Source organism: Nicotiana tabacum, chromosome 16 (genome assembly GCF_000715075.1).
Source record: "Nicotiana tabacum cultivar K326 chromosome 16, ASM71507v2, whole genome shotgun sequence".
NCBI lineage: Eukaryota > Viridiplantae > Streptophyta > Magnoliopsida > Solanales > Solanaceae > Nicotiana > Nicotiana tabacum.
In genome coordinates, this window is record NC_134095.1 from 74,516,810 (window position 1) to 74,526,754 (window position 9,945).

Genomic DNA, 9,945 nt, shown 5'->3' on the forward strand with positions numbered 1-9,945 from the left:
CGGACTCGGGCGTGAGGACGGCCGAGATCGAACTCTCCTCGGAAACAGGAACTATTGGCAAAGGAATTTCTGAAGACATTTCTATGCTTCCCTTTGATCTTGTGAAGTAAGTGTGAGTACCGCCTCTTAACTTAACAACAGGTAATTGAACACTCCCTTTCGACCTCGTGAAGTATGAATGTGAGGCCAGACTTTCACCAAACCAACTACCTTTTCCAAAACCTGGAGGCTCAACGACAAACGAACGGTTAGTTCGAAACAAATAACAGATAGTCAATCTCACGTTGGGGCATGATGCACCTATACAGTTAAGTGAATTCCTACATGTTTGCGACGAAAGCATGCGTCATTCCGGCTTCCTTTTAGGCTTCCCCTTTTATTATTATTATTATTATTATTATTATTATTATTATTATTATTATTATTATTATTATTATTATTATTATTATTATTATTTTGTTTTTTTTAATAAGACCTTTAGGTTCCAAAGAGGGTAATCAAAGAATGGTAGCCGTCTCAAAGGGTTTGCAAAGGGTTGATAGTGTTTGGGTAGCGAGAATGAAAGCCTTCGTCATCTCAATTGGAAAATATTAGTACATTTTATTACTGAAGCGATTTATTACAACTAACATTTCCGAAAAAGGAAAAACAAACCTTGAAAATAAACAAAGACTCAGAACAGACTCAAGCACCCTGATGCGAAAAGACAGACAGAAGATGTTAAGATACAGACTCGACCTATGAATACATTAAGGTTTCGAAAATTGGTGCCCGCGGGGCATCGTTCGGCCTTGCCGCGACCCTAGGTGTGAGATCCCTTTCAAGTTGTTCCAGCTCATGCATGGTCTGCTTGACATAACCCATCACTGCCGAGAGAATGGTAACGTTGGTCATGTTCTCACACTGTAGACACCGTCTGATGATAGCGTGGGCAATGGTCCTGATCTTATCTCTGGTTTGCTTATTCTCTATGAGCAGGCGTTTTATCTGATCACTGCACGTCTTTAAAACCTGAGAATCCTGCATATGCTGATTCTTCAGTTGCCGCACTTCTACCTTCATCTGGGCTAACAAGTCGTAACAGTATCTGCTCTCAATTTGGAAATCCTCGTCCTGATTAACTGCTTTAAACTCAAGCATAGCCATCTCTCCCTTCATTTTGGCAACAATTTTCTCGTGGTCGCGTTTCAATTGACTCAAGTATCGGCGATGCTTATCTGCCCTTGTATCCCACTGTTCCTTGAGCTCTGCCATGACGTTTTCAGACCTTTCTAAACCATCTCGCCATTCCCTGACTTCACTTTTCAGCCCTTTTATCAACTGCTCATCTAATCGACTCCTTGGCTGTTCATCAAGAGCCGACCTCAATTTCCGAATTTGGGCCCTAAGTTCTTCATTTTCTTGGGCCAATCTATTCTTTTCGCCTCGATCCGCAGCGGTTTACATACTGTTATTGAATTTCAGATTGTCAACCTGTTGCTTCAAATCACCGATCTCTGCCCGATACCCCTTTTCTTTTGCTAACCAGTTCCATTGCTCTTGGGATGACTCAACGAAATCTTTGAGATGAGGTCTTTTTGCCGGTCTGTCGTAGGATATGTCACCTCTAAACCAAGCGTGATACCCCGGGGCAACTTTTCCTTTAGCCGTATCCATCACACAAGTGTTTGCTGTCAGGTCTTGACACTCACTCCAGATTTGGCAGACTTCTTCTTCGGGGAAACGACCGTCTGGACTGATTTCAATCACTTGGGTACTCAAGTCTTCATCGTTCGGCACTACTTGATACCTCCCAAGTTGCCTCAAAACTCGATACGGTGCATAAGGTTGGATGCTTTTAAGTCCCATCAACAGAAAGTGGGGCCTGGTCGCCGGCATGTATATGATTTCCTCAACAGGCAACCATCCGAGCGTCCACTGGATTTGGTTGGCAGTGAGAGTTCGAAAAAATGACGTCCAAGCTGTGACTCCCTCGAGTAGACTAAACCCTTTGATTTTTGTGTAGAATTCTCCAATACAAGTTTTCTCGGGCCGTAACCTAAGAGCGGGGAGCGGTGGCATAAATGATCGGTCATCCACATTTGCAACAACAGGTTACATCCTTCGAAAAAGTCACTCCTGGCTCGGCAAGCAGTGAGAGCCCGGAAGATGTCAGCCATAATCATAGGCGCCAGAGTACTTTTATCTTGGGTGAGCAAAGTACTGACAACCCCAGTTACTTTTAGGTCTATGTTTCCGTCCTTCCTTGGGAACACTATAAGACCCAAAAAAGCTGTCATAAAAGCTACCAACCTGTGTTCATCCCATTTTTGTCGGTTACCTCTACTGCATAGTTTGAAGTCTGGCTTATTGAACCCGCCCACGTGGCCGTATCTAGCATATATGAGGTGGAGACTGCAGAAACCTTTGGCAAGATCTAGATGGTGAAATGTTCGAGGTATTTTTAGGAAATCTAGAAACCGGTGTACTGTGACGGCCCTAGGTGCGATCAAGTACTTGAACCTTAACGGGGCTTCATCACCTCCGATGTATCCTGCTATTTCTTCCAATGTCGGGGTGAGCTCAAAGTCCGAGAAATGAAATACATTGTGTGCTGAATCCCAGCAAGTGACCAATGATCTGATAATATCACCCCGAGGCTGAATGTCTAGTAAATCCGGGAGATCTTTCAAATACTTCTTTACTTTGTCTTGCCCCTCCTTGCCTAAATCATTCCACCATAATCGCAACTCGAAAGGGATCTTGGTCATTATTGAAAAGGGTTTGTTTTGTATCGTGCTCATCCTGCACATTTATTAAGGTGGTTATGCCTACGAAAAACTTTTATTAGACTCAAGGAAATAAAACTATGTTTTTTTTTGTAAAATGACGGACTTGGCTTTCGAATGCGGCCTTTAGCACTTCGGGAACGAAGATTTTAAGGCTGCGAGGATCAACCGGTCGAAAACCAAAGTCGATGACCAAAGACGACCGTTTATGCAATGGCAGCCTTCCGCCGTCCCTTTCGGGAACATTCGGCTGTTTTTGACAACGAAAACATCACTTTTTATTATTATTTATTATCATTATATTTTTTTTAGGAATGGTGACCCGATATTGGGAACATGGCCTCGCCGATCCTCGGGGACGAGGATCCTAAGGCCATTGGGCAATTTGATCAAAATTTTAAAAATGACTAAAATGGCTGTTTATGCAAAGATAGCCTTCCGGCGTCCCTTTTGGGGACATTTGGCTATTCTTCGGCAAACGGCATCACCCGACCCTCAAATTAAAATTCTGATATTTTGGCTATTTCTGAAAAAGGGGAGGTTGGACCCGATGAGGGTTGCCTACGTATCTCGCACCCTACGAGAATCAAACCGGCGTAGTTCGGGGTTGACCAAGCGTAGAGTAAAACCTCTTCTGAATACAATCTTTTAAAAAGAAAAAATATTTTTCTGGATATTTTTATATATATTTTTTTTTTGAAAAGACTAAAGAAATTTTTTTAAGGAAGTATTTGGACTATTAGTTTGAATTTATAAAAGAGATACTACAAAAGAAACAACCTTTTTTTTTATTTTTTTTTATATTTTTTGGATTTTGAAAGTGATTAAAAGGAATTTTTTTTATATATGTCTTTTTTTTTAATAAATCAAACTAAAAGACAAACTTTGTTTTCATTTTTTTTCTTTTCCCCCCCTTTTTTTTAAAGAAAATTTCGGCGAGGTTTCGACATTACTTGGACATTGGTTTTATTTTTTCCAAAAATAAAGAAAATTTCGGCGAGGTTTGACACTACTTGGACATTGGTTTTATTTTTCCAAAATAAGTAATTATCTCCCTACGCTGCTATTTTTCTTAAATTTTTTTTTAGAAACCGGTCAGCATGCAGAACTGAAGCAAATAAATGCGCAAAACAAACGGGATGCAGCAGGATGGTCTTTTCATTTCAGGTTGCCTGTCCTAGACGGACCCAACCCCTATGTTGAGTCCCCTATGTCAAATGCAACATGATGCAAATAATCCGGCATGAATTTTCGTTATACTAGGTTTATAACCTGGGTATATGTTCTAGACTGTGTACCCGAGCAGACAACTCGAGTCGAGGAGGGGGCAACTTACAGGGAACCAAAAGGCCATCCGACTTCGTAACTTGTCCGGCCTCTTTATTATTTTAGGTATTGACACTAACAGAATAGGGAGTCTCAACCAGTAAGCACATCCCCGGAGGTGAAGAGAGAAGGGTTCGGCACAGTTAATATACATTTCAGATAATATCAAAGTGGTAAAAGACAACATTTAGCACGTTATGTCAAAACATGTAATAAATATCAGATAATAAAGCCAAATATAACAATTATTCTAAGCTCGAATTCTTGAACCCTGAACCGGAGGTTCTGGGTTCTGAAATCCCCAGCAGAGTCGCCAGAGCTGTCACACCTCCTTTTTGCGCGCCCGCCCCGAAGGAAAAATGCGCGAGGGAGTTTTTCCAATTTAAGTGACAATATTCGAAATGAGATTATTTATTTAATTCAGAGTCGCCACTTGGGAAAGGTTTGGCTTTTGGTGTCCCAAGTCACCGGTTTATCTTGAATCCCAAATCGAGGAAATTTTCGACTTTCCAAATGAAGTCTGCGAACCAGAAATTCTAAGTAAGGAATTCTGTTGACCCGAGGGAAGGTGTTAGGCACCCTCGAATCCCGTGGTTCTAGCACGGTCGCTTAAATTATTATAATGGCTAAATATCTGATTTAAATACATGTTGTGACTTATGTGCTTTTATTAAGTTTAAACCGCTTTTATTATTATCATTTATTTTTTATAGAATTGCAACGTCGTGAAAATGCATCTCGAACCACGTCACAATCAATGCACCCGTAGTTGTTAACACATTTCGACTCCGTTGAGATTTGAATTTGGGTCACATAAATGCGCACCCGAATTTAAGAATGTAATTTAATTAAGTCGCGCCTAAAGAGTCTAACGCGTTATTATCTTTAGGGAAGGCAGTGAAATTCACTAAACAGTCGATCCCAAATTCTAAATATTCAATATATATATACTTATGAGGGCCCCACAGTTTGTGCCTCTCATTTGGCGTGGCTCGTCTCATTTTGTGAAGCAGGTAAACCTACAATGACTACATCTTTATTATGTTCGTCTCTAAGGAATGGAGAAAGAAAATACATTCTAAGTAAATTGCATGCTTGGCCGATTCCGGATTCTTGTTTAATTATCTGATTGGTCATTTATGAGGTGGGAATTGTCTCATGCCTTATCTCAACGAGTGAATATGCTGTTAATTCGCTAAAGGAGATTGCAAGCAAGATTAATAACAAATACTAAACTTACACTAAATGTTCTTCAAGTTCGAATTTAAACTAACTTATTTAGGCTTGATTAATGAAATCGGCTACTTATTAGAAGATGCTACTAGTTTGAATTCGAAACTGCCTAATGGAATTCGGACGTGACAGAGTTAAATTAAATGGTTTAAAGCTATATTGCGTCTGTCCAGGTTAGTAGCAATCCATCTTATATATATAGAATATAACTAAAAATGAAGTCTAGTTATTGGTGTACCAATTACTCGTGCATTCCACGAATTACATAATTACATCATACGCACAACTAAACAAGCTAAACCATTGTAAATCAAGATAATTAAACAAACCAAGTTTTCAATTAAATACAAAACTACCTGCTTTATCTTCCTATCAAGTTACAATCTAAAGACTTGCGCAAATTTACTAACACTTTATAAGACTATAGGTGCAACACCAAATGACTAAAAATTCTTCACGTCTTTCATTTCAACTCATTGTTATTGTTACATCAATGTGAGATTCGAAAATGTGTACCTGGATGCTGAAATGCAAAGAAGAAAATGGAAGCAGAAAGTCAGCAACAACTCAGATGGCAGCAGTGACAACAAATAAAAACAACGAGTAGCAGCAGTAGCAACAAATAACAGCAGGGCTAATTCCAGTGCAAGAATGCAACTATAACCGATGGAAAGCAGTAGCAAAAAATGACAGTAGCAAACGGTAGAGTAGAATCAAGACTCCAGATGGACAAAGCCAGAAACAAACTAATGATACAAGCACCCAGTACACTCAGTTGGGACTTGGAAATACCACTGTTATTCGATAGGTCAAAAGGTGAAATCAAGACAACAATGGGAAAAACAGTTTCTAATTTTTGTCTGTGTGTTTTCTATCTCTCCTCCTCTGTCTATATGTGCTTATTCTTGCCCTAACTAATGGAACCCCCCTCTATTTATAACCTTCCTCAGACCATCTAAACAGCCTGTAAAACCAATCAAACTCCCTCCTTTTTCTGCTGTTTTTCCACTCAAACATTTAAAAAGTAGAACCCTTCCCATGAGATTCCCCCTAACAGCCCTTTATCATCTTATTAAACTAAAACAAGGGTATGGGCAGCCTGAATATGGCCTGACAGCACATGCTGTCCCATTTGCTCTAATTAATAAAGAACTATAGTGCACATGCTGCCTAAGAATACACATGCCATCAATTCAAAACTCAAACCTGAACTGAAGCTATAACCTAACCCATAAATGTTTCTGATTCAAATTAAACAACTACAAACAGCTATACTCAGTTCCTAGTTGGATTCAAACAAAACTTCAAGCAGAAAACCAATAACATGAATCAGATTATTACCATTCAAAGCTAAACTAATTGACGACGTATATCGACTCGACTATACTAATTGTGACACAGGACAAGCAGTCGACCAAACAAACAACACAAAATAAGGCATAACACTGTTCTTGACAATTTTGCACGATACATGGGAAAAACCAAACATTATTGATTCGACGATGTTAATCTCATTGAAATATGTATACTACTATACGGATTCATCACAACAGAATAAACAAATCAACCAAATGGAAGGTCTTATGGAGATGAAGAACAACTGACAACAGAAATCCCAAAATAAACAAACAAACTAAATAAAAATGCAGAAAAACTAATCTAGACTAAAATAGATAACAAAAGGGAGAAGTGAACAAACCAGAAAAGTTTTAACACGGATGACCCAGGCCCGAGCTTGATTTGCCCATTTGAGGTCAGACAAATCCTAACCGAGGTGTTCTCGAACGAGAACACTTCGATTAGGATCTACTAGACCCCAAACTTTCGTTTATATCCAAACAGACTCCACAAATTCTTGCTCTAGGGTTTGAATCTTCAGATTTGGGGTTTTGGGATTTGTGGGTAGATTCGGACCAAACCAAGCTTGGTTTGGTCACGAGGGAGGTCAGGGGAGTGTCTAGTGTGAATCTGGGGTGGGTTGGTGTAGATTGAGGTTTTGCTCGAATCTTCAAATGAAGATTCGAGAACCTAAGGGTTGATTCGAACTAAACGGTTGGTGGATTTGGGTTCAGGGTGATTGAGTGGTCTTAGGGTGTTAATCTGGAGGTCACCGGCGTTGTTGCCGTCGGGTTTACGGTGAGGGGGAAAGGGGGCGGCGCTAGGGTTCTAAGGGATTTGGGGTTGGGTGAAGGAGATGAGGATGAGGGAGGGGTGCTTGGATAGGGGGCGGGGTACGAGATGATGGCTTTTATACGGGGTGGATGGTTGGGTCTTGGTCGTTAGATCACTCGAGATCAACGGCCTGGATCCAAGGGTTAATCCAAACGGTGTCGTTTGGTTTAGTATTGGGGTCGGGGTTGGTCCGGGTAACGGGTCGGGTAGAGGGTTACGGGTGAGTCATCTGGACCGTCAATCTAGTGAGATCAACGATCCAAATCAAGGGTGACACAACGACGTCGTTTGGACAGTCATGTGGCCCGCCTAATTAGACTGGATAAAATGGAATTAGACTGGGTTATTTTAGTCTTGGGCCTGTTCTTATTTAATTGAAACTGGACCAATCCAAAAATCCTTTTCTTCTTTAATTTCTCAATTAAATTGTCAACTAACACTATACAAACATTAAACAACAACTATCACACAATTAACATTTAATTAAGATAACATCACTTAATGACGAAATAGAATAAAAGATGCATTTTTTTTGTGATTTTCCTTTTAATAATCGAATTATGGTTCGATTAATTCCTAATAGTAGAATAATATCCTAAACTTACACACGACACATGTTTTTTTGTATTTTTTGTTTGGTAAGACTAAATAGACACGGACAGAACCACAAATAACTACCAAAAAATGTTACGTAAATTCCAAAAATTGTACGGCGAGACCATTTGTTATTATTTCGATTTCTTTTGGAGTGATTGTCGTGTAAACAAAAATTACGTGCTCACAATTCAAAAAAAAAACCAGTCACTTTGTATCCATTTTGTGCATAGTTCTTTTCACGCTAGTTCTAGTGACATGACATGCATGCGAAATTTTTCGCCAGATCTTAAAAAATTGTTTAAGTTTGAGTTGGACAACTGAGGAAAAGGCATTTTTGAGGATGAATAAAGATTTGAAATACTTTGGAATTAAGATCGAGTAAAATTCACCTTCAAATCATTGTGAAGATCGGGCTTGAGGAGGTTTAATCAATTGAAGTTTGTTAGAAATTTTGACATTAAGGGACGAAAAGTGTCTTGTGACCACGACACTCCAAGAGGACAGACATGTTCATCAATGCTGTGATCGCGTAAGATATTATGTTTGGCGTTTTCAAGGCTGGCAGGCCCTCTTTCTGCTATCGAAACACTTTATATCCTTCGCTACCCCTTTTGAGCCTGTGTTATTTTCTTTGACTACCCTCTTTTGGGAATCAAGTTTAGAGTCAAGAGTCAAAAAGAAAATATACAAAAAAAAAGAAAAAGAAAAATAAAAAAAGAGAGAAAGAGAGAGAGAGAGTCCACGTTCCAAGAGTACAAACTGGGGCAATTCTTAGGAAGTTCAAGTGAAAAAAAAGAAGAAGAAGAAAAGAATTGTCAAAAGTCCATGCCCTCAAAAATAGAAGCTGGGGAAACTTGTTTTGAAAATAAAAAGAAAAGAAAGAAAGAAAGAAAAAAAAGAGAAAAAAAAGAAAGAAAAGAAAAGAAAAAGAAAAGGAAAAAAGACAGAGGAATAGAAAGAAAGATGAAAAAAATAGTTAGGTCAGATGTTTGAACTACGTTCGACCTGATTCCTTTAAAAAAAGATACGTAGACAGCCTCACGGTTTGGTCCAACCAAATAAGAATTCAAAAAAAAATATACTAAAAAATCCCCAATAGCTGAAACTAGAGCAAAGATTTTACTTTATTTTTGAAAGAGTCGATTCCAAGAGTTGTAAGTCCACAACCTCCTTTACTTTGGTTTATTGTGAGCCTTCCTGACATCCTTTCTTTTCAACCCTATCCAAAATCCTTCCAAATAAAGACCTCCCGATATACCTTCAAGAATGCCAAGAGAAGCATGCAATGAGCAACGGTTGTCACATGACATAGAACACCGTCGAGTTTCTCACAAAAAGGGAAAGAAAAGGAAAAGAAAAATAAGAGAGTCTTATTAGTGAAAACCCTTACGGGCACTGTAAGACGACGGTAAGCAGAGATGAATAAATGAGAGAGACTTGTTGGTGAAAACCCCTCGGGGCACCACTAGTCGAAAGTGAGTCGCGAAGCTGATGCAAAGAATTAGCACGAACAAGCCCGACTTCAAAGCTCATAAGAGTGGCAAAAGGGAAGATTGGATTAGTTTGATAGATCAGGCAATTGAGTCCAAAATGCATGGCATGACCATTAAGGCTAATTATTGAAAAAAAAGAAAACTCTTCCTTCTGTCCTTTCGACAAGGGCATTTCTTGTTAATATTGTTTCTTTATAGCATTATGTCCTTCCCTCTGAGTCAGTTCTTGTCAAAACAAGCAAGAAAAGATTTCAAAATCTGCTACCAACTTTTCAGTTGCACAAAGTAAATTTGGCTAGTACACTCGGTTGTTACTGTCAATGTGCCTTGAGGATTCATGCAAAGGCTCCCCCAAA